Below are 27,012 nucleotides of genomic sequence, written 5' to 3'. Positions count from 1 at the left end.
TCATGCTGCCTGAATAAATAGGTTTTGTACAAAGTGTGAGTATAAAGCAGATAAAATGTAGAAAGTCTTCCTGAGCCCAGAGGCAGGCTGTGGATTAGCTTTGTAGCCAATCACAGGTTCTGCTGGGAACAACCAGGCTGGAACGATGGCCAAGGGCTTTTACACGTCCTCCTTACACAATGGCTTTGGTACATGAAATCAAACACTCTTCTCTCAAAACATCTCTTACAACACATGCACTCTCAAATCAAATAAAGTCACAAGTCAACGGACAACAATACTAATCTTTTGCCTGTGGGAGCTTGATGCATCTATGCTTTTTCAATGAGTGAACACACAGCCAGACAACTACCTCATTTTGAATGGAGGATAAAAGAAAAAAAAAGTAAATAAAAAAAAGGGAGGAAATAAAAGAGAAAAAAAAAGTTGGAGGGGAGGGGGCAAGAAAGAGAACTGAGCCTTTGATGTGATTATTACATTTTGGCAAACTTTCCTGGAAATGTGAGTGAAGAACCGTTCTTCACTCAGTACTGGCCAGGTGAAAATGCAGTTGCTGTGCTCAAGCATAGACTCGTCTCTTCACATTACTTCAAGGTGATCAGAAAGAGAAAACCAGACAAAATTAGGATTTACCTGATCCATTCCAGCCATGCAGGGAGAAAGGTGTGCTGCTATTATCCTCTGATATGGAGTAACTTTGGGCTTTCCCCTCACTGATATTCTAGAGGCATTTGTGCTTCTTAAAGACACAACATGTTCTAGAACGGAGGGCAGAACGAGGAGTAGGGTCACTCTGTCCTCACAGCTCCACTGCAAGACATAAACCATCTGTGAACCATTTATCCATCTCCAAAAGTGTGGAAAAACTGAAAACATACTCATATACTGGCTACTATTTTCTCATGCTTGTTAAGGATGCCTAGTTAAAAGGAGCCTAGTTAAAAGGAAGGTGTGTATCTAATTGATCTCACTGGAAAAGAGATTACACAGACAAAATCAGTTGCTTCTAGGTGTGCCAACACTCTCTGCATGTTAATATTTTAATGTCTCATTTTCATAAGAGAAGGATGTGCAGTATGCTTTCTCATCTCCCACAGACTCAAATCCTCTCCTACATTGATGCCCTCCCCATAAATTAATATTTCTGTCAATGCAGTAGCATGAATCATTATAATATAAATATAGGTAACAAAGTTAAATTCACAGAAGGCAGAAGCAGTGAATTTTATTCTATGACTGACCTAAGGACTTTGGTCATCACCCAGGGAAGAAAGATGTGAAAGTAGTGCTGAGCATAAAAAAGACCAAAAAAAAAAAAAAAGAAAGATTTGACAAAATCCAAATATTAGTATTATCAACAAACCCTATGATTTTAAAATGGGGAACAAAAGCATATTAATTTTCCAAAATTCTCTCTTCATTTGCTGACACATATGTTGTACTGCTGCATTGTGCTAACCATCCATATGGCTCTGGTCATAGTAAAGTTTCCTTACCAGCACCTTTAGTCCCATCAGAATGCATCTTCTCCAAAAAAAATAATTGATTTAAGTAACATGTCCCATTCTATAATTATGCCTTTATTTACAGTAACTTGGGTGAATGAGGGTGATTTCTAACAAAATAATGATACTTGCATCTTTTGAATATCAATGACATTTAAAAAAATGAAGTTTGGAATTCAGATAGTAATTAAAAGTCTAATTATGTGGTTGCCATGTCTCTACACTAGATAGTTTTCTGATAGTACATAGTCTGTGATTAATAGGGGCATAAATAAGGAAATTTCCCATTTTTTTAACCAAATCTTTCCTTTATCTGTGGTGGTGCATCCTCCCCCCATTTCTGGAGCTGCACAATGATCTCAGAAATGCTCATTAGTCCTCACCTTGATGAACAGCACCTGGGCTAAGCTCCTCCTCAGCTTATCACAAACACTGCCTGCTCCCAGGAACTTATACTGTCTAACAAGCTCCTACTTTTTAATGAACAGCCTTGGAAACTTATTTTTCCTGCCTGCATAACAACCCAAGTGGAACAACATTTTTGTTATTGAACTTTAGAAGAAAGTTACTGACCTAAATTTTAGCCAGGATGGAAAACTACTGTGGCTAAAGGCAACTTTGTATTGGGTTTGCATGGCCAGGTGGACCTCTGCATCCATGTGGTCTTCCATGGGCTGCAGGGCACAGCTTCCACACCACAGTTGGCACCACAGGCTGCAGAGGAATCCCAGCTTGGAGCATCTCCTCTCCCTCCTTCTCCACTGGCCTTGGTGTCTGCAGAGTTGTTCTTCTCACACATTCTCACCCTGCTCTTCACTGGCCACAATTACATGTGTGCTATAATTTCTTTTTTTTCCCTTCTTAAATACACAGAGGCATTACCACCCTTTCTGATGGAAAGTATAAAACAGCATCAGTAAAAATAAATGCAGCAATTACAGAAATTAATCTTTGGGGTAATACACATTTTTGAGTAATTGTTAGTATCCTAATATATCAACATATTTTGAATTACATGTTATGTGTCTCAATTTAAAGAAGAAGAAAAAGGAAGAGAAAAAGGCCTCTTTTTATAAAGGTAAATTGTGTGATCTCTCTGCCACTTAAGATTCAGGTACTAGATAGTAGACACTCATGGTACTCCACCTGTAATATGAAGTAGTGTGACTAAGGAAATTGGCTGATGTCATTCTGAGAAGATCAGCTTATTTCAGAACAAGAACATCTGGGTTTTTTCCAGTTTACATGATATCACCATGAACACGACATGAATATAGCTTACAGATGTATTCACACATTTTCATATAACTTTATTGATTAAAGAAGGAAAACTAGTTCTTGAGATAAACAGGATAAATCTGTTTTATTGTAACAGGACATTTTTTTTTAAGAAAAAAACCCCAAACATGGATATAAGTAGTTCTCATTGCCTACAATCTAAGGAGAACTTGTGAGAGGAGCATTCTATTACCTATCTATTTAAATTTGTTTCCCAAACATGGGAAGAGTGATATTTCACCATCTGCCACTGAGTAGCTCACATCCTTAGCCTGTTACATTGCAAGAATTCATAGAGCAACAGTTAAACAGCATCAGCAGAAACCAGAATTCCTTTTAAAACACTGGGAAAATTTCACATATCTTCAGTAAATCATACTTTTCATAGAAAGGACTTTGATTAAGTGTGACGTTGTTTAGAGATGATGCAAACTTTGGTCCAATATGGCCAGCAGATGATTTCCAGTGACTCCACTGGGTTTTCAGCTGGTGGCTGCCAGGAGATCCTCCATAGCTGAATTGTACCAAAGTATTACATTCAGCTTTCACTAAAGTTCCTTTACCTTTCATCTACTTCATGAAAAATACCTAACAGTGTTGTCTGCAAATGCCAGAAATCAATAAATTAGGTTGCAGACTGCTTGAAACTGCCTTTTGTTGACAAAGTGCAACCTTGGCCCTGTAGCACTTTGTTGCCAGCTGTAGGGGTGCAGATATTTTGGATGGACTCCAAGCAATAGGCTGAAAGCTGTGACATACTTTCAGTGGCTGAGTAGGAAAACACAACAGCCACAGGCCCATCATTGCTTTCTTTTATTGGGTATCAACTGGTATGGCATTTTCTCAGTCCTGAGATGTTCCCCACAAAATTCTGCAGAGCTGTAGTCAGGCAGTCAGTGTAGGATACAGCATTTCAGTGAACCTCTAAGAGCAGGTATCATAGCCCAGGCAAAGCAAGCCTATGGTACTGACATACATATGTTTCCAGATTGAGAGCTAGAAATGACAGGGGGATCACCCAAGAGTTCCTTGTTTGAGGTGTTAAGGTGTAAAATGTTTTACTCTTGCTAAAATAACCAGTGTGAAAGGATAGGCACTAAAATAACTTGGCAAACCTGGACCTCAGTGCCTTTTAGCAATGCTGATTGAAATGGATGGAAAGGGGTGGAAAAGACCACAACAAGAAGCAGTCTCAGATGGTTTAAGTGATCAGTGCTAAACTACTATCAATTCTTACTAACACTGAAAGAAAATCTGATTCTTTGAACATGAACTGAGTCTTTCATTAAACAGAGTAATAATGAAAGAGCCACTGAAGGGGGTTAGAAAAATCCCCAACATATCTTGTTGACATGTAGGACACACTTCATTATAAAAAAACAATTCTTATAGCATTGGTTGCCCTCATGAACTGTTTCCAAAGCAAATATATATATATATATATATTCACTAAAAACTTGTCATTTTTTGAGAAATATGACTCTTTATCCTGTTGTATTCTGTATAAAATGCTTAGCATTTAAAAGTGCTTCTCAAAGAAACATAAAAAGTATATTTTTTATCTATGGAAAACTTCAAAGAGCTTCAAAAAACTGGTGAAACAGTAAACTATTCTTTATCACTTAATCAACATGTTAAGAAAAGAGTAGAAATTATACTGGATCAGGAAGCAGTCAATATGTCTGTGAAAAGAGTAAAAACCCACCAACACAACCGTCACAGAATCCAATTCCATTGTTTCCTCATTTCTGTACAAAAATAGCAGCCTCAATTCTACCACACAATTGAATGTATATTTTCTGCTTTTTTCAAATTTAATGAATTTAGATAACCATTTTGTTAGACTAAGTTAACACTTAAAAAACTATTTCAATGAGGGCCCTATGATTAAATTGTAAATGAGTGGTTGAACAGTCCACAGCACTTGTGTGGGAAAGGGTGATCTTCAGTAATTACTTTCTTATTCCCTACAAGACCGTATGTGTAGAACTCCTGGTCTAGAGGGAATGAAACATTCTGCAGACTTCGCCAATTTTAAAATGAGCTAAGTTATAATAGATAATTCAGCAGGCATGCTGTAGAAGTGAGATTTGCCCTGCAAATTATTTTGTGAATTGATTTATTTTTTTTGTTATAAAACTTTCATAAACAATGATCTGCTAATATCACAGAAATCTTTTCCCCACCATCCCTTACACTAACACTGCCCTGGTTTTATGAGGAAGTTGTAGATTTTCTCACAGAGATGATGGGGACTTGATTTAAAACAAGATTATTAACAGAGCACACAGGACTACTCCAGTAACTGAATGTCCTACCCCAAACTGGGGTAGGGACATTATGACTTTGAGATATGTTTCATGTATACATAAATATATATACATATGCACACATTTATATATAAAATAGTACTAGACAGCCATGTAATAAGAGAGTTCTTAGACTATCTTAAGCATTTATTTGTCAGTCATATATCCCAATGAAGTACATCCATATATGTTTTGAAAAAGGCTGAGTTCTTCACCTTTGTTGGACTAACTGTCCCTTTAATGTGAGATGAAATTCCATCCTAACTTAACAAGAATTATGAGTTAAAATTCAGCTCCAAAATTAAGTGTAAATCAAGCTGATAGACAGTCATAGACAACTCCCACAAGAATTGCAGTTTTCTGACATAAGTAACTCTAATTTTTTGTTAGTAAACCTGAGAATTGTCCTGAAAAAAAATATTAAGCTCATCTCTAGATTTTATGTTGTTGCCTATCACTTGTGTTCAGCTGTTTCTCTCTATCTAAAATATATATCAGCTTTGAATAGGTGAGTGAAAATCACTCATAGTCATATAAAAGAAAAAGAAGTTATTTATGTTCCTCTTGAAGTCTGCTCTAAGGGCAAGAATATTTTTTCTCTTTGTGTTACAGGCTCAGGCACAACAACCTTCTCAGCTTCACTAATTAATCTTGCCCCAGTTGCTGACTGCACTGGTGATGAGACTCTCCACTTGTCACCTAGGAAATACAGTTTCTCTAATAAAGGTTTCTGTCTGTAAGAGACTTAGAGCCTCTATTAAAAGGTTTAAAAAAGTTCTGGGGACCTTGCCCATATAATTGAAGAATATTGTAACTTTGAAGTCCTGAAGTATGAACTACTAAAACTTGTTTGGTTTGAGGTTTTATTGATGGTTTTGTTGTTTTAGGGATTTTCTTTTTGTTTTTTTTTTAATCAAGTTCACCTTTCAAACCAAAGTAACAACAGCTGCTTGATAAATAATTATTTTTACACATGACAGTCATTTGCTGCAGTATTTGAGTTTTCCAGTTTGCAAACTGTCCAGCTTCCTAGAAAAAGAAAACCACTTGTTAACCAATTAAAATGCTTCCATTACTAGATATTTGTTATTTTTCCCATAGAAACCAGAGGAAATACTCTTCTTGGGGGAATACTGTAAGAATTACTTGCTGCTATTATGGTGAAAAGAGAATATGTGAGAATTCACACTCAGCCAGGTGAGTGGATGATGACGGTGAAATAAGCCTTTGTGACATTTTGCCAGTATTGATAGGATGTTTTCATTTATCTTCCACCTACCCTGTTCATTAGGAATTGATTTCCAGCAGACACTACTTGAGAAAGCAGTCTGAATTGCCCACAGTTAGAGTGAGCAGCACTGCTGGTGTTTATTACAAGCAGACCGTAAGGTCAGCGTGTTTATTCCCTCAGCCACTCGCTTTGATCAGAGACAGCAGCACCATCCAGCTGAAGACCTGTCATTGACAGGGCTGCTGCTGGGTGGTGACAGCTGTTTATGACACTGACCATAGCTGCAACCCTCAAATGCATGCTTCTTCCTCCCATTTCTATCTACCCCACTCCTATCTTCCATTTTCCATGTTTGCTCCAAATTTCTGCCTCTTCATTTCTACCACTCTGGGACAGGGGGCTGAGGGTTCTGGAATATCACTAGTGTCTGCCTGACCTTGGCTTTCTGCTTCACCACTGCTTAGCAACTTTTTTTTTTGCTAGCTGGACCCCCACATGTTCATTCAGAGTCAAACCAGAAGGACATGGGAGCAGTTGTTCTCAGTTAGATTTGGAAGTCTGGGAGTTTAAAAACAGATTTTTTGAGGACGATTAGGATAATTTGAGAATTGAGGAAACTTAGTTGGAACTAGAGGATGAAGTCCAAGGTTGTCAAGAGCAGCTCTATGACTGATCTGAATGTGTCTACTGTGTAGAAGACCTGAAATTTGCTTGGATGTTTATGAAGATATCATGCTGCTACCTATCCTGACAGATTCAACAGGGTATAGGCTGTTCTTGTGCCTTGAAGAAAAGGACAGAGCACAGCTGTCCTCCTGCAGCTGAGCTTTTTATCCTTTCCTGCCACAACCCCAAGGAGAAAGTGGACTTGTATATTCAGCTGGCTGGGAGAAATGCCTGGGTAACACTTGTGCCCCAGACAATTCTTTGGCAGGGCTCGCATCCATTGGATGTGGAATCAACAGTCTCATATCAAGACCTAAGCATATGTCCTGTCCATATCTAGTATATCAATATGTGTGCAGTCAGTAATTCAGGCATAGGGTCCTTGACATTGTGATGTTGGGGTAAGGCTTGGTAATTTCTTGGGATGCTAAAGGTTCAAATTATTTTATTTTTGTTCCCTGTTCCCCTGCCACAGGACAGACCATACCTGAACCTGGCAAATTCGCTCTCAGAAGCAAGACCTTGTCATCATCCTAAAAGGCATAGAAAGTATAATCTCAACCTTTCCTTCCATATCATAAGTTCTAAACTCTTAACCATTCTTCTTCTTGCCTTCCTTATTTTAGTGGTATAAATTCTTCTCAAGCTGCAGCATCAAAAATTGTCTGCAGCACTCCAGCTGGTCTTAACAGGTCTGAGTAGAGAAGAATTATTATGAGTGGTTTTTATACACTACATTCCTATTTGTACATTCAAGTAGATTTCTTGCCTTTCTCTCAAGTATAACAATATTGATTCCTATTTAGCTTCCTATTCAGCCCCTTAGATCTTCCTCTGCAGAGCTGACACCCCACAGTTAATCCCTGACCTGTCTTTTGCCTGGCATATTATTCTTTTCCAGGTGAGGGGTCTCCCTCTTGACCATATTTAGTAGTATATAGATTTGTTTAAACCAAGTCATCAAGATAATTTTGAATTCAATTTTTTTAATTTTTTTTTTTTCAATCGAGAGACATTTTTAAAAATGAACCCAAAAAGTGGTTGTCAATGAATCATTGCTAAAATCAAGAGGTACGCAGTGTGGACCTACATGAAAGGTTGATTTTGTTAAATGTTTACTGTCATTATTACAGATAATAAAAAGAAGATGATAGAAGCACCACTTTTGAGCTGATCCTAATCAAATATTCATAAGAACACATTTTCTTAATTTCTTACAATAACATCCCATGTGGTTCTCCTGTCCATGAGCCCTTATATTCTTCTTTCAGTTGAAATTAGATTGGTTCAATATGGTTTGTGCACTAATCCATGTTGTTTTTTATTAATTATTTATTAGTTATTTATTTTTATTAATTATTTATTAATTTCCCCATTCTTTTTTGGAGTATTTCTAAATGGTCAGTTGGACTGTTTATTCCAAAACTTTTGGGGGCCATTAAAATTAAACTTGTTCATATGCATTATTCCCTGTTTGTCCTTTGCTTATGCTGTTTTCCTTGTGGGCAGAAAGACACCAAATAAACAATTGTATTTTCTACCCCAGAATAAGACTGATCAATTGAAAAGCTCATCAAGTATAGGAATTAATTTAAATTTAATGAAAATCTAATGGGTGAATCATCTAACTCTGTTCAGTTGGGATTAACTTTAAACACAGACAACAGCTGAAGTAAAAACAAACAGGAAGTGGGGGTCTTTCTTTGTCTTCAGAATGTTCCCAAATATGGAAAAGAAATCAAAACTGTGCCTCCTGCATGTGACTCACATAGAGAATGATGCTGCAAATCAAAATCCAGTTTCCTTTGGCAAAAGCAATAATTCAAAATATCTTGAGAAATTACCTGAATTTCGGAGCTTCAAATTAAGTGATGAAATAACATAAAATATACAGTCAAAAGATACAAACCCGGGAATTAAAAATTGGGACAGATTTTCCAGCCACACAGGAGAATAGGTTGAAGGCACAGGCATTTTAGAATTGACAACACTACATTTAAAAAGTTACATAAAAAACAAAAGCAAGCAGAACCTATAGGAAGAGGTTCTCATCCCATTACTCTAGGAGGAGAACTAAATGTGCTACTTAGAAGATAACAATGTTCTTAATGAAAAGCACAAGTTTAAGATTCTATGGAGAAAATAGCAATAAACCTGACAGAATAATACCCCATTGGCTTACAAAGTGCACTCAAAGGGACACTGACCAAGCTAACTGAAATTAAGGCAGCCATTAAACACTTTTTTTCAGTCTTATGTATTACTCCCAGATAAACAGAGCTCATATCAATGACATCAACTGCAAATTAAAGGTTTGGAGTTGTGTTGAATTGCATTTTTTTTTTTAATTCTGCTGCAGATCCGTATTTATTTTAAATTCCAGGAAAGGCAAATCTCCAGGGCTAGATCGATACCAAATCCATTTCATTAGGGCAGTTAAAAGGTAATTGCTCTGTTTCTGACTTTTGTTTAAAAATTAAGTGAAAAAAATTACTATTAAACCCACATTATGGCATTTACATATTTTATATAAAAATATCTGGCCTACTGATGAGAGTTACCTGTAGTATCTCTTGTAGAGACAGACAAATATCACAAAGGTAACATGTCCAGTTCTCCAAGAATTTCCTGGGCCTAAATTCATTATAGAAGTATTTTTAATTAAAAAAATACAGATTAAATATAAAAGTATTGCCTGATACAGAAAAAAAGCTAGAATGGATAAAGAACAATTCTAAATAAAAAAAAAAAATCAGAACAATTCTATATTTAAAATTAATTTTAAATAAAACCAAGATGGGATTATGCTCTGGCCATTGCAAATACTGTGTATTTTTCTGCGTATTTGTGAGCATGGCCCTGACTACAGTGGAGAAGTAGCATCATCTGTGGCTCACTCTGGCACCTAACCTGCTCTCTATGACTAAGCTTGAGAAGGAGTCAGGCAGCTGCTTTCAGAAGCCCTGTATGTTCACCTGCTTGGCCAAGAGCTGAGCCTCGAAGCAGCCTTCCCTTTTCACCTTGCAGGATTTTGTATCCTTTCACCAGACAGCCAAGAGGAGTTTAAAATGAAGAGGACCGGAGAGTAGGCATCATTAGTTCTTCAAACTTCTTTTTCCTTCTGACCAAAATCACTCCAGCCTTTTCAAGGCTCTGAGATTCAGTGTTCAATAGCTTCTTTTTCACTCCCATTTAAGAGAGAAGGGGATGCAACCTGCCACCTATTTTACTGGTGGCATGTGTGGCTTTGTAACACATTTCCACTAAAGGTCTCAGAGCATGAGAACAGAAGAAACCTCTATGGAAACTTCAAGTTCTCTGAAAGATGAACTTTTCTGCATGGAATTTCTGCTCTAGTCTGTCTTAGTTTCAAGGAATAAGGACCTTGTAAAACCTAAGAAGGAGCAGAGAGAGTAGAAAGATGTAAGCAGGTAGTTTCAAGTGTGCTTCTGCAGCCCATACAGGCTGGAGTAGATTCGTTTGTTAAAATGCTGGAAGTGAGTGGTGGTTCATGGGCAACATTAATCCCAGAACCAGCACCATGTCAGAAAATTCTCTTTTGAAATATGGAGAATTTAGATTCATATTTTCAAGTCATACCACAGTGCAGATTTTGGGTTTCAAGTAAGACTTCAGAATATTCTGCCTTGATTTATCTGGGTGATTTTACTCATTTTGCTTAGAAGAGGAACCAGAATGCTCCTAAATCTGGTTGCTCCTCATCCAGGAGTATTGGATCTGGCTGAGATTGTGATGATTTTCCCCTCAGCAGCCTGCACAGTGCTGTGCTTTGCAGTGGCAACTGCAAAGGTGTTGGTAACACTCCAGTGTTTTGGCTACTGCCCAGCAGGGCTGGCACAGCACCAGCAATGTTTCCTCAACATTCCACCCACACCAAAAGCCTGTGGGTGGGTCACAACTAGGTCAGCTGACCTGAACTGATCAAAGGGGTGTTCTATACCCTACGACTTCTGCCTGGATTTAAAAGCTAAGGAGAGGAGAAAGAGGGGGTATCTGTTATTTTACAAGGACTTCCACGACTTGTATTGAAGACCTGTTTCCCAGGAAGCGGTCAGATGTTACTTGCTGATGGGAAATAGAGAATAAAGTCTTTGGTATTTTGCCTTTGCTTCTGTGTGTGGAACCTTTCACTTTTTCCTTAGTACACTGCCTTATCTCAGCCTACAAGTTGTTCTCCATCTGATTTTCTCTCCCTGTTCAGCTGGGAGGGGTGTCTTAATAGAGTGGCTTGGTGGGCACCTGGTGTTGAGACAAGGTCAACCCACCTCAGCAGGAGACAGTCCTTTGTCTCAAACATCCACAGCTTAAAATTCACCACATAAAAATTGTGGTAGCTCTCATTTCTTTGTACCCCAAAACACATTTCCTCCAACTCCAGGGAGAATAGCAAATGTGCAGCACAGATGAGAAAGGTCAAGTTATCTTCTTGCTACACCACATCACATGAATTTGACTGTAACACTGAATGAGGAGGTGGAGATCACTCTTGCTGAAGCTACCTGCTTCCTAGAACGTACTGATGTTCATTAAGTGAGAAGGCTAATCTACTCAGCAGATGTCTGAATACTGTTTTTTAAACTGAACAGAGACATGATAAAAAGTGTCCTATGTAGGTTTCTATGTATGTAAGGAGAATTATTTATATAAAATTATTATTATTTTAGCACTTTGTTGGAAGTGGATTTCCTGCTCTGACAATGAAATGTAAATGGACTTCTGTATATTCTTTAGATATTAGAAATGTGTTAGTATAATAGCTTTGGCTCATGCACTTAAAATCTGTATATAGACTGAATGGAGCTCTTATTTTATCAAGACATTTTGTTAAAAAAATCTGCAGCAAATATTCATTTTCTAAAGCAATACATTGGCATTTTAAAAAAAAAAAAAGTAGTTAAAGAAGGTTAAATAAGTGTTTTTTTTAGCCTGCTTCAAAATCACACTCTTAATTGACTACGAAGACAGCATTTTAAAAATGTGTCACCAGATAGCCCAAGTATGATCACTGAAGTTTTATGGGTGTAGCTATAGTCAGAATTTTGTCTCTCATTTGCTCTCATTTACTTGTATACCATGCATGTGTTTTGCATTTCTGTTAGCCTGAATAACAAGCACAGACTTCTGAGTTTCATATTCTAATTTGTTGATTTAGTCCAAAATTTGGTACTCACACTGCAATACAATTTTCCTCTTAATTATCTTTCCTATAGAATGTCTAGAAAAAGAAAAAAATTCTGTTGTTCTAGATTCCATTAAGGGCTAAATTTATCCAAATGGTTAACCAAAACTGACCTTATGTTTCCATTCAATGTTTAAACACACTTTTAGAGTTGTTTATATTAATGATTCACTTGCTCTCTTAGTTGTACATCTTAGACTTCTCCAGATTGTAATTCTTGCTTCAATACTGAAATTAAAAGGAAAGGTTAGCACAGTTTTATTAACTAGTGATTTCCTGAGGGAAAAAACCAACAAACCTCACTATATAAATAGTGTTGTAATGCCTATTGGCAGCAATTAATAAGGACTTTATAATTTTAAAAATCCTATTGGAACAATCCTTAAGAGAAAGTCAGGGGGGCTTGAATATCTTCCAGTCAGTTTTTCATACGGGTATTAACTGCTGTTAAGAAGTTAATAAAAAAATATTTTTTTTCCAAATTTGACAAAAATTCTATCCGAAGTACCACCAACAAACCCCCATGTTTGACACCCTTCTCGCTTTTTCTTCCAGAGGAATCCTCTTTCAGGTACTTGCCTCACCCATCTTTATGCAATTTTGTTCCCATTTTGTGTGGTTGTGTGTTGCCGCTGAAGATGAATAGATCACGCGAACACAGGTCGAGGTGTAGTGAAAGAAAGAGCAGAGTTTATTTTTCTCCCCAGGATTTATAGGCTTGTGACCACGGCCAGGGATTGGATGGTCAGGATAACACTTTCTCACTGCACTGGCCATGAGAGATGCCCATCACAAGACATGTAACAACAGTTACTCTCCTGGGAAAGTCCTTAGAAAACCATGTCAGCAAGCTCAGAAGCTGAGTTTTCAGGGCGACATCTCACCCTTTTTGGTTTAACAAAAAGAAAAGAAAAAAGAAAAATGAACAAAGAAGCTAGCAACATTATAAACAATCAAAAGGATAAATAACAGGAAAATACAATACTCCATACAATCAGAAGGCTGTAATTTCAGGGTGATATCTCACCCTTTCGTTATTACAAAAAAACCCAAAAAACCCCAGAAAAACAACAAAACTCAAAAATAAATTACACAGTTGTCCAACATCAACATCTGCTTGTGGATGGCTCTCAATTTGGTCACAGAGGCAGAATCCATGGCCAAATTGAAAGGTGCCTGGGAAAACTTATGAAATGCTATGACAGCAGTCTGTAATTCAATCAATTGGGCTGATCCAGCCTCATGACTCTCCAAAAAACCAAAAAAACAAAACAGCGACATCAATGGAAAGATTAATGTAATAAACTTGAGGAGCAGAAACTGCTCACAGAACCTCCTCCAGCATCTACTGTGCCTGTGGGGTCAGTGTCAGAGGTGACTTTGAAATCAGAGTCCTCCTTTAATGGACCAAACAAGGGAGACAGTTGTGTCGTGGTCAGTCCCATATAGGGACACAACCATGTAAAAGTCCATTAATATCTGAACACCATTCATGCAGTGTCTGCACTGAATGAAAAAAAATAATTGCACCTCCTGATGTGGGACTGTTTGTCCCAAAAATTATTTTGACCCTCAAATAATTTCAAGGGAGGTTGTAGAGACGAGCAGCAGGAAACTGCTCGCAAACTCCAGAGAGGGCTAGAGCCCCATATCATCGGCAAATGCCGGCAAATTTTCACAAGCCTTATGGCAAAACCTCCATTGATATCTCTGTGTGGGCTCAGCATTAATGATAGCTGGCACCAAAAAGACAAATTTCGGTCTGTCATCGGGATGCAAGGGAATCGTAAAAAGCAATCCTTCAGATCCACAATGAGGACTAGCCAATCAGCAGGAAGCATGGCAGGTGAAAGCATGCTAGCCTGCAACATCCCCATGCTTTCCATCATAGAAGTAGCTTTCTGGAGGTCTTGCAATAACCTTCATTTCCCAGATTTCTTCTTGATACAGAAAACAGGAATGTCCCAGGGACTGGTTGAAGCTCTAGATAACCGTGATCCAACTGTTCTTGCATCAAGTCACGGAGGGTGACTAGTCTATCATGAGAAAGGCCAACAGAATCTGCTGAACAAAGAGTCAGTCTCAAGTTCTTCTTTGCGAAGAATGTGTCAGCATCGGGTCCAAGGGTCACTCTGGGGCCCATCAGCAAACCTGACAATCATGATGTCCATGCCAGTGTCAAGAACCCACGGAAGCTAGTCTCTGACAGCATCTCACCAAGGATGGACAGGGGTGCAGACCCGTTCAGGATGATCCCTGGCTGTCAGAACAGCAGTCCAGTGAACCCATGGAGGTCCAGGGAACCCGAAGCCACCATCTCCCCGCAGCTGGTTCTCAGCTCTGCGAACATAAAACTCAAAAGGCACAAGGTGAGCAAAGCCAGGTCGCGCAGAGATAGGAACAGGAGGGGTGAGTGTGGAACCCATGGCAGAAATGCACCCCAGGAAATCCGAATCAACGTCCCCTAGGTGAACAATGGTGCCCTGAGCAGTGGTGTTCAACCATGCCACAAGAAGAGCACTCACGTCTTCACCCACCGGACCAAAGCATTTGGAAGCACATGGAATGCCTGATACGCTCAGCTGCACAGTCATTTTACAGGAGGACAAAGTCCACAGGCCAGCTGAAGAGGCTCCAGCAGCCTGGGACCCTTTGTCCATGGAGGCCACCGGCTTTGCCCCCGCGGCAGCACCACCGGAGGCAATGGTAAACAGCTCAGGACCTTGGTCTGCCACAGCCACAGGAGGCGACGGGGGAGGGCCGGCTCCAGCCGCAGGCTCGGGTGATGCCCGGGAACCCGAGGCGGGGGCGGTTGGAGGCAGTTCTGCACGGCCCGCTCCTGGCACGGGGGGGAACCGGGGCGCCGGTAGAGGCACAGCCTGCGAAGCCGGGGCAGTGTCTTCCTCTGCTGCCAGGGAACAACCCAGGCTCGCAGGAGGGGAATCCGGCAGCATGGGGCCGGCAGAACCACCTGCAGCACTCATCCCCATGCCCCACGAATCTGGTGCGGGGGGGGCAGCGCTCGGAACCACCCCTAACAGTGGTCCTTCAGGGGCGAAATGTCCAAGAAGCAGCTCTGGCCGCCCCTCCAGTGGAACAGGGCGTGCAGCTGCCGGCGCGGGGCCCGGGCCCGTCCCGCACCACGGGGCAGGGCACGGCCCAGCCGCAGTAGGGACATGGGACTGACCCTGAGGCATCCCCCAGGGCAGGTGCAGCCCCCCGTTCAAGCACCTCCCCATCGGTCTGTGCCGGGAGGGCACATGGAGGAGGCGACCTGCCCCGGGCTTCCACTGCCGGGGCACCGGCCGAGGCGGGGTTACACCCTCCCATTCTGCGGTGCCCCCGACAGCCCGTTGGCGAGGATCCAACCCCACCTCAGGCTTACACCGCCAGGGTGCCAGCCGAGGCGGGGTCACGCCCACCGGTCCTGCCGCGCCCTCGTTCAACCTGCCAGGGGCCCCAGCGATCCCAGGGGAGCCAACCTCAGGACCCGACCTCAAAACGCCGCCACAACTTCGCCAGATCCCCAGCAGCCGGAGCAGCCGGGGCTCATAACCAACCAGCAGAGACTTGATCAGGGAATCACCTAAAGCGTCCCAAGCTGACTGCGAAAAAATTGCTTCAACCACAGGGAAAAACCCCTCAATTCTCCCATACTCACACAATCGCTGAAAGTCTGCATATGAAACATCAATCCCTCTCTGATCAGACACTGCATGCCATATTTCCATAACCAGGCCCTCCATAAGAGAAAGCCCAAAACCATCCATAGCCACAGGCTAGACAGTACCCTGTAACAGTCACGTGCAAGACACGGCGAGGTCACCAGATGTTACCGCTGAAGATTAATAGATCACGCTGACACAGGTCGAGGTGTGGTGAAAAGAAGAGCAGAGTTTATTTTTCCTCCCAGGATTTATAGGCTTTTGGCCATGGCCAGGGATTGGATGGTCAGGAAAACACTTTCTCACTGCACTGGCCATGAGAGATTCCCATCACAAGATGTGTAACAGAAAGAATGTACACATATCTATGTTTACAATTACTGTCCCGGGAAAGTCCTTAGAAAACTATGCTAGCAAGCTCAGAAGCTGAGTTTTCAGGGCGACAGTTGTGCTCATACTCTCGTTTCCCCTCCCAGTCACCCAGCCCCTGCAGGTATTAGCTACCATTGTCTGGGGTTGGCGAGGAGCTGAGCTGGGTGTATTCATGTTGTCATTGCAGCAAAGATGAAAAGAAGCTTATCCTTTTGTTCCCCAAATTAGTCTCATTTTCTTCTTCTCTCAAACTGTTTCTTTCAAATAAGTTGCTGGCAGACTCTTTTATTTTCCACTTGCCTATTAGTTGGCACATACTTATTTTAGTAGATGAGTTTAGTTGTGCACCCTAAAACTGGGAAGATTCAGGCTCAACCAGATCTGGTGTGGAACTCTGTTCCAAAAAAATCCTGTTGGGTTTTATTTCCTCTCCCAAAAATTTTCCTTTCATCTATCAGCAGGATAGAAGCTGGACTATGTCAGGCCATGTTGTTAATGATGAAAAGGAAACAATGATGGGAAGACAGGAAGAGAAAAAATTCTCCACAGAGACAATAATGAAGAGTTTGACTGGCTTGAAAATCTGATTGGCAGTCAAGGCTGGTGTCAAGTATAAGTACCCCAAATTCATGCTGGTAATTGTCAGTTTGAATTTGCTGGGACAAGGCTCTGTATTGTGCCCCAGATAAAACTAGTACCCATCCCTGGACTAGCTCTAAGTCAAACACTTCCAGATCATTTCTTGTAAGAAAAGGTAAATACTTGAAAACTCAAGACAAATAAATAGAATTTACTGCATCAAAAGGCACAAGAAATGTAATTGTACAGAAATGAGCAAAGAAATAGTACATAAACTGAACATAGTTGCCTCTTGTCCTGAAGTTCCAGACTGAACCGGAACAAAACAACCAATCTCTTCACTCTTGGGTCCAGTGGCAGGACCTGAGGAAATGACATGAAGCTGAGTCAGGAGATGGTTAGGATGGATATCAGGAAAAGGTTCTTCACCCAGAGGGTGTCTGGGAACTGGAACAGGCTCCCCAGGGAAGTGGTCACAGCACCAGCCTGACAGAGTTCAAGAAGTGTTTGGACAACACACTTGGGTACGTGATGTGATCCTTAGGATGTCCCATGCACAACCAGGAGCTGGACTCTGATCTTTATGGGTCCCTTCCAACAAAACATATTCTAAGATTCTATGATTTATAACATCTCTACATTTTTAGGGAGAGGCTGCAAGCAGCCATGGAGTCTGTTTTTCCTCACAAATGCCTTTGCTAAGTGAACCTGTTTTTTTTCATGTATTTATGATGGCACAAAGATGTTGTGATGTACTGCTATCTCGTTATAGCAGATAAGCCTCTAAAGGACATATCCCTGTTGGAAATGAAGCTTTGCAATCTGCTTTTAAGATTCATCTAGGAACGTAGTGAAACACAGTGGTCATCACTTTGGTAGCTTTTTGTAGCTGATTAAGCTGGAACAAGCAAATGAATAGTACATTTTTTGTGTGTTTTAAAACTAATTAATAATACACTAAGTATAGATATCATCAAGGATATAAATTCAATAGAGAAATCAGAGAAAAGGAAGCACATTCTGCAGAGATATGACTAATTTAATTCTCTTAGAACAGGACAAATAAATGAAAAATACTGGGGCATATGTTAGATTTGTACTATCCTGATTTTTTTGAATATTAAAATACTTGAATGTTCAAATATATGAAATTTTTTTTATCTTTTATCAGACTGATATGTACTTGGAGTAAAGCTGTTGTGTCAGTTCAAGGAAACAAGCAGTTTTCTAAAAATAAAAATATTTATTCCATTCTCTGAGTAATTTTCCTTTTGTGAGTATGTGTGTATTAGAAAAATATTTTTCTCTTGTCAGATACTTAGGCTTTGAAATATGATATTAGAAGCATCAATATTAACTTCTCTGCTAATTCTCCTATACAAGAAGAGAAAGGCCGGTCTACTAATCTCCTTTCAGATTTCTGATTTTTAATGATGCATTGGATCAGCTTCTGTTTTACTAAAACTTTTATCACACAAGAATTGGTAGCAGCTCCTTTCTCTTCAGTACAGTACCTACAGAAACACAAGGTTTGCAAGGAAGGACTAAACACTGCAGTATTCAGCACTGAGATATTAAAAATTTGGCCCCTCTGCTTGGGGGAATTTGTAACCCCAGATTTGACATCCCGTCTGTTTCTTGGAGAGCCGTGTGGGATTGCAGAAGCACAAGCATACAAGCCAAAAATCTGGCTGCAGAGTCAGGTGGTGCTTGTCCGTAGGAAATTGGAGAAGAACAGAGACTCATGGATTTTTCCTCCAAAACGTACTGTTTCTCATGTTAGTCTGGATAGAAATATACCTCTCTTACAATCAGGAACTTCTTCTTGGACTGAAGTGTCTGAGCCAATCTTAATTGTTTTTCATCCCAAAAAAAGAAGAAAGAATAGTGGCTGTTCACCTCCTTTCCTCAAGCACGAGTTTAAAGTTTCAATGGGCAGAGACACACTGAGAATGTTTCAAAAACACATTCATATTAATGTGGGATACATAGATACACATCCCTTCTTCAGTGAACACAGAAATATATTAACAAAAAGGAGAAACAGGAGAGATGAAACCTACGCATTCCACAATTTCTCAGCAAGGGAAACTTCCTGAGGTATGAAGTTCCCTTGTTCAGGTCACAGCTGCCTACTGGGCAAAGGGTGAGTCACAAGCTCTGGTGTCCTTGCTCTCGGCTCTGCTCTGCTCTGCAGCAGCGCTGGCTTGATGGGCATGCGGATCCCAATCCTGGGGTTGGCTGCCAGGATCTGCCTCAGGTGGAGCTGCATGAAAAGTCCAAACACACAGGGCAGGCTGGGACAATCAAGCCTACATATGATAAAGGCTTGAAAATGTTGCTTTGTGCAACATGGCTGCAATGGATAACCATTGCTGGTGACAGTTTGTGCTGCATTTTTGTGTGAATTATCAAAGGCAAAAGTGCAGTTGCTGGAGAAAGTGCTGATGAAAAATGAGCCATTTATGCTTAAGTGGCAGTAGTGTGAGGTCCAGAAACTGAACACCTATGACACCTGATGTTGCATTTAAGGATTAAAAACAATGTTTAGACTCTCAAACCCTGATTTTATTTAAGTTGGAGGTTTTTAAAATGAGAATATAAATCACTTGATGTAGGTTAAGAGTGAGATTTTCAAAAATGCCCTGCACTGACTTGGAAAAAAACTAATAAATATCACATTGAGCCACACAAAAAGAGTAGAGTCATTGATTTTCTGAAAATCCCCTCTCTTCAGCAAATTTCAGATCCCTGGTTTTGCTAATGCTCTTCATTTCTGTGTTAACAATCACACCTGGAAGATAAGTCAAAACACCTTCCTTTTTGTTATGTGATGTATACATATTAAAATATGCTCTTTCAGTTTTTATGTAACTGGAAGTCTGATTCAGGAAGTTCTCATCACATTAAACATTAAAATCTATTACTTACCCAATGACCATTAGCGTGAGAATATATATCATTAATTATGAAAATCTATCTGCTTTCTGGGTACTGAGATGTTGCTCTTACCAGTGTTGCCAAAAAAGGGTGAAAGTAAAGATTCTTATAGGAACATGGTGGACCAGGTTTTGGAATTATAGATTAGAAAATCTAATAAAAATCAGAGAAGCTGAAAACACTGGAAATATAAATTGGAGAGATTAATTCAATTATGAGTCTGCAGGTCACTATGGATCTTCTTCCAATAAAGTAAATAAGCAGTATTTACTGTTGCTTTTTTTAATTGAGAGGGAGATCTGCAATCTTTAAGAGGTTAAAAGGTAAAGACTTTCATGATAACCTAGTAGAAATTCCCATATTTCCTCCACTTAAGCCTTTTAGCCTCTTGTTTGTGGGATGAGAGTGAAAAATAAATCAATGCATGTTTCATTATGGTATTGAAATTGGCATATAAGTTCTTCCCTGGGAAAGCAGTCTGCAGGACAGAAGACATGCTGCCTCCAGCAGCTCAGTGAAACATCATGGAATTCAGTACAAATAAGATGGCTAAATTTAATCCACAAGCTGGAGCCAGACAGAGTCAGTTCAGGCTGCACTAAAGGTGAGTCTTAGAAAATGCACTGACCATCGTAGGCCAAATCATTCATTTTTTAAAAGCAACACATAAGAACATAAGAACAAAAAAACTATCACATACAAATGGGCTGAGAATTTTTTCATAGTCGTAGAGAGTGGAGAATTTCCAACTCTTTCTGCTGGGGTAGGACCTTTTCCACTGCCCCTTGGGTATAGATGTTACTTTAACCACTTGCCTAAGTACTACTATTCTTTTTTTATATATTGCACTATCCATAGTATATTCTACAGATACATATTTTAATTTTTATCTAGGGTTTTTTCAGCTACTGGAAAATCTCCTCAGATCTGAAAGAGAGGCCAATTTAACATGTTATTTGCCTGAGCTTAGACAACTCTGGAAAAGATTTTCAGGCACTTTAGGATAAGAAGGAAGCACCTTTTTCTAGGATTGTGTAAAAACCAAGACTACCTAACAAACATCCTAATAAAAAGATAGCTTGAGTCCCCAGCTGCAGGAATATTTTGCCACCAACAGTCCTTTGACAAGTTTGTACCAGTATGGAACTTTTATTACATAAAAAGGGGATTGAAAATAATTCCTTATCGTGGCTCCAAATCCTGAGTATTTCCACCCAGTCGCACAAGATCAGCTTAGAAAAATGAGCAGTCAGTGGTTTTGGGTGGTGAAGTTTACAATTTTTTAATCCTTGTGCTGGCAATGTTGCATTCTAGCAGTTCACCAGACAAAAGAGTTTATACACATTTCTCCTTTCACATGTACATGACAATACTCTCAGGAGCTTCACCATAGCGAAGTGAGGGTTTTTTCCCTGATTGTCCTGAAGTCAGCTTAACTTGAACTGTGAAAACACTTCAACTGGAATTCACAGTTTATTTCCTTTTTTGTTTTTTTTTTATCTTTTATATATTTGGCCTTGGATTTTATTCAGTCCCTGTCTGAATTAGTTCCTTTTATAAAATAAAGCACTCTTGGTTAATTGTTTAAATAAGTGAAGAACTACTCGAGTACACAGAATGCATGAAAGTTATTTTCTCCCAAATCTGCCTGAAGAAGATGACTGAGAGGATAAGCAAGTGCTACAAGCCTGCATATGTGAAGGTGGCTAGCAGGGACTTTTGGCAGGATTAACTTCTGCCCTGTCATTTTCCTGACTAGATTACTACTAGGTATTACTTTCTAAAAATCTAATAACAACACCAAAGCAATTAATGAAGTAGGTTCTTAATTTACTTTTTTTTTTTTTTTAATGGCAAAATGCTTTTTCAGGCAGATGAAAATTATTACTTTTCTTTTTCATTAAAAATCTGCTCAAGTGAGCTGTGCTGAATCTGCTCCATGATTATTTTTTTCTGGAGGACTGCAAAGACCAGAAGTTAAGCAGGAGGTATATTGAGGAGAGACCTAACATCAAAACACCACAAAGACAAAACAAAATTACAAGAGCTTGATCCTGAAGCCGCAGAAATCGATTGCCTGTAGAATCTTGACTGCCAATCTACTTCTAGTGCCAGAGCTGTGCTGTGTAGGTATGTCATACATATGAAATTTGACATTTCTGAAATCAAAACCTTCAGTGTTTTATTTGTACATGCGGCCCTTTTTGGTCTTTCATAGCATTCCAGTGCAGGCTTTTGATTGATATTTTTAAAAGCTTTGTTTAGAAATTTTAAGAGACCTTGAAATTGGACCTCTGTAAAATGAATTGAGTTACCACTCTAATTCCCTGTAATGGCCAGATGACAGTTGAATAACCACATGATGATATCACAGAATAAAACTCATTTTTTTCCTCTGTGCAATTTATTTGCTTTTTAAAGTCATTACAATGTATCTGATAATAAAAGATGCGTTCTCTATTGTAGGTGCAATCATATTGTTTGACATAAATACAAGACTGTTTGAAAACAGCTGTTTCCATAGGAACAAGTTTTCCAAATAAATTTTACATGGGAAAGTATGTCATAAATAATTGGCTCTGCCCTGAGGGAACTGCTAAACACCCAAAGAAAATGCATGGGCAGAGAAAGGAAAATAAAATCTATGAGAAATGCATGTAACGATGATAAATTGAGAAAAGTACATATTTTTTCTATCTGGAATTCTTTTCAAATTTAAAAAATAAGGATGTCCACTGGTTTTGGAACATTGCTGATATAGAGTAGGTGTTCATATTTTACCTTTTGGGATCTTAGTTGCATTCAAGTCATGCTCCGTGAAAATCTCCCTAAGTTATACTGCAGGTTTAGTTTATCCATTTATATTGCACACTTCCTCTCTAACTAAGAAGAACTTACACATGCTTGAAGTACATTTTTAGAATGTAAATTTTAAAATGTGTAAATCGTATGTAACATCTTACAGAAAGGATAAACGTTGCATTATAGCATCTTCTCAGACTACAGTATTTCACAAAACAAATGCACTTGCATCCAATAAATAAGTACACTCCCTGGAGATCACAATATAATGGACATTTTCACCGTCCAAAACTTTCCTAGGGAGGAAAATATAGTTTTCCTTTTTAAACCAAGGAGAGATCAGTGGACAGTTACCAAAGCTAGAGAAATGCATGTGTTTGGTAATACCTGTAATATAAGAGGGGCCTCCCACCCCAGCAACCAGCTGTCGCTCATGGGTAGGGATGAAAAGAAAGAGCCTCAGGCACCTGTTTCAAGTGATTCTTCAGGAGCGGTGACTTAGGTTACTTAAATTTACCTGTATGAATGAAGTTAGGTGATATTTCTTCTCTTCAGTAACAGGCTTAAGAAGTCTTACCTGAGTCATAGTTTCTAAACTGTAAGAAGACTCCGGGCATGTGTTTAAATAACTGTTTGCTTTGAATTATATTTTAGTTCTCGTTAGTTTTTGAAAGTAAATTATAAGCTTGGTCTGGAAGTCTCAGTAGTGATAGCCAAGGCAAAGAACTGCCAGCTTGACTAAAGGCTCTGGAGAGGCTCCAGATCCAGTTAACTTCTGTGGACACATGATTTAATTTCCTGAGCTTTTGAACTCTGCCATGACTTAATGGTTGACAATTCAAGGGTATCTCTTTGGAAAGATGTGCATCTTGCAGAAAATCCTGTGTGGAGGAAAGAGCATCTACATTAAATGCCAAAAGCTGAGTTTTCTGTTTCTCAATAATGAGCTAAATTAAGTAACAAATAATCAAGAAGAAGATTAAACAGGAACAAAAAAATACCATTTACCACAATATCCTTCAGGGCCTGCTGACAGGGAAATGACTTATATAGTGCTACCACATACAGTAGTGGGCCAACTGGCTGTGCTGTCTGTCTAGGTAAGAGAAATTGTCAGCTCAATTAAAATATACAACTGGAGTGTAAAGAGTCTGAAGTGATCATCCTGACTTTTTTTTTATATCAATGATAAATTACATAAGAAAATTACATCAGTTATGGAAGATCTCCTCTACTTATGCAACTCAGGCCTCCAATTATATTCTTTTTCATTTGGAAAGTCAACACATTTGTTCAGACAAAGCTCTAAAAGAGTTCTATCCAGTACAAGGCTAAATTGTGCTATCCAGTAAAGAGCTCATCTCCAAGTCTCTCAGTACGTTTTTGCACTGGACTTGTGCCAGTCTAGATTGTCTTCATTTGACTTGCAGTGATTTACAGCGCACAAGAATTGGCTTTGAATCTGCCCATAATTGTTCACACCTTTTGGTGGAAAAATATCCAGACAAATGTCAGCACAGACTGGAGAAATAGGACACAGGATGTGTGATCAGACCCTCTGACCCTCAATGGAGTATGCAACATAATCAGTGACTGTTGAACTCAGCATGGAATTTGCATCAGTTAAAACACACCTTTAATGTCTTGCAATCTCATCCCTGTACACTTCACTGTGACATTAAAAAAAAAGTAGGGCTTTTTGTTTTGCAAACATGGAATTGCTTGCAAGCCTACATACACATACAAACACAGTAGAAACTTGATTAAATGCCATGACTGGTTTTATTTGTGCCAAGGACATACAACACTGTCTCCAAAGAACAACACTAGAATACACATAAGAGTCCATACGTGGTTATCTGGAACTGTATTATGGCTCTTTCTTATGCATATCTAATTTCAAAGAAAAGGATTTGTTTTAAGGGGCTAATATCTGCCTATGGGTGTGCCATCATCATGGTAGTCCTCCTCAAGATGTATGTGGGTTAGGTAGGACTTTCATAGTTAGAGATAAAATACATGGTCAACACAAAATAATGCAGAAAGATGGTGCTTACAGCTGTGGGTGCCCACATATTAGCACTGTTGAATCAGATTCACCACTAGAATCATGCTGGCCTGTGGAAACAAGGAGATGTCTTGGTACCAGATGATCATAATGAACAGAAGAAGCAGTGCTATCACCTGTAATCTGATATAAATGCAGCATAAACTTTTATGTAGATTGTATTATAATCTTGCCAGATGATGGGCTGGGAAATTGCTGTCTCATAAGCAATTCTGGAGAAAGTGTAACAGAGATGGAATTTAAAGCAGACAATTTGGTTCTGTCCCAAAACACAGAATTGCTGATAGGAAACAATAACGGTTGCTAAAAAATGCTACTTGAATGAGAACAATAACATTTCCTTTGCAGGAAATTATCTTAGGAGTGGAAAATATCTAAGTAGTAAATGACAAAACCCAAAAGTGCGTAAAAATGTTTTTTTTCTGTCAGGGAAACATTCCATAATCAGGACAGACAGCATTCTCATAGTCGCTAATGAACCAGTGTATTGTGTGTGTACCTAATGAAGGTGCAGGCCTGAATTAGCTCTTTTTGAAGCAAAACTTATAAGCTGTATAGCCTTTGTTGCTATTTGCACTTTCCTTGATTTCTTTTTCAAAATATTTTTGTTTTTTCTATGGAGTCTGTAGTGGTTTAGATTCGCCAATTTGAGTTTTCCGGCCTACACACCAAATAATGTGTTGGGTTTAGCGCTGGCTAAAATCCAACAGTCCACTGCCAACAGTCCAGAAAAACTCGAGATGCTGTGATTGCTATCCATAAAATGATCCGTGAGCTGGAGAGCCAAGGGGTGGTCAGCAAAACCCACTCACCCTTCAACAGCCCCATCTGGCCTGTGCGCAAGTCTGACAGAGAATGGAGATTGACTGTGGACTATCGTGCATTGAATGAAGTGACTCCACCTCTGAGCGCTGCCGTGGCAGACATGCTGGAGCTCCAGTACGAGCTGGAGTCCAAGGCAGCGAAGTGGTACGCCACTATTGACATTGCCAATGCATTTTTCTTCATCCCCCTGGCAGCAGAATGCAGGCCTCAGTTTGCCTTCACGTGGAGGGGAGTGCAGTACACCTGGAACCAACTGCCCCAGGGGTGGAAGCACAGCCCCACCATCTGCCATGGACTGATCCAGGCTGCCCTGGAAAAGGGTGAGGCTCCAGAACAACTACAGTACATAGATGACATCATTGTGTGGGGGAACACAGCAGTAGAAGTGTTTGAGAAAGGAGAGAAAATCATCCAGATTCTGCTAGAAGCCGGCTTTGCCATCAAGAAGAGCAAAGTTAACTGATCTGCTTGAGAGAGCCAGTCCCTGGGAGTGGCAAGATGGACAACATGAGATTCCCACCAATGTCATCAAAAAGATGACAGCAATGTCTCCACTGACCAACAAGAAGGAAACACAAGCTTTCTTAGGTGCCATAGGCTTTTGGAGAGTGCATATTCCTGAATACAGCCAGATTGTGAGCCCTCTCTACCTGGTTACCCGAGAAAAGAACGATTTCCACTGGGGCCCTGAACAGCAGCAAGCCTTTGCCCAAATCAAGCAGGAGATCGCTCATGCCGTAGCCCTTGGCCCAGTCAGGTCAGGACCAGATGTGAAGAACGTTCTCTACTCTGCAGCCGGGAGCCATGGTCTGTCCTGGAGCCTTTGGCAGAAAGTGCCTGGGGAGACTCGAGGCCGACCACTGGGATTCTGGAGCCGAAGCTACAGAGGGTCCGAAGCCAACTACACTCCCACAGAGAAGGAAATCTTAGCTGCCTATGAAGGAGTTCAAGCCGACTCAGAGGTGATTGGCACAGAAGCACAACTCCTCCTGGCACCCCGACTGCCAGTGCTGGGGTGGATGTTCAAAGCAAAGGTTCCCTCTATCCACCATGCCACCAATGCCACATGGAGCAAGTGGATCGCCCTCATCACACAGCGCGCCCGTATTGGAAACCCAAATCGCCCTGGAATTTTGGAGATAATTACAAACTGGCCAGAAGGTGAAAACTTTGGTCTCACTGATGAAAAGGAGCAGGAACAAGTGACACGGGCTGAAGAAGCTCCACCGTACAACCAACTGCCAGCAGAAGAAACCTGCTATGCTCTGTTCACTGATGGTTCCTGTCGCATCGTAGGGATGAACCGGAAGTGGAAAGCAGCCATATGGAGCCCCACACGACAGGTCGCAGAGGCCACTGAAGGAGAAGGTGGATCAAGCCAACTTGCTGAACTCAAAGCTGTTCAACTGGTCCTGGATATTGCTGAAAGAGAGAAGTGGCCAAAACTCTACCTCTACACTGATTCATGGATGGTAGCCAGTGCTCTGTGGGGATGGCTGGAAAGGTGGAAAAGGGCCGACTGGCAACGCAGAAGAAAGCCAATCTGGGCTGCTGATGAGTGGAAAAACATCA

This window comes from Pseudopodoces humilis, chromosome 3 (assembly GCF_049639895.1).
Source record: "Pseudopodoces humilis isolate 2021_Gansu_Grassland_sample_001 chromosome 3, ASM4963989v1, whole genome shotgun sequence".
Taxonomy (NCBI): Eukaryota; Metazoa; Chordata; class Aves; order Passeriformes; family Paridae; genus Pseudopodoces; species Pseudopodoces humilis.
Note: the sequence above shows the minus strand (reverse complement) of the source record.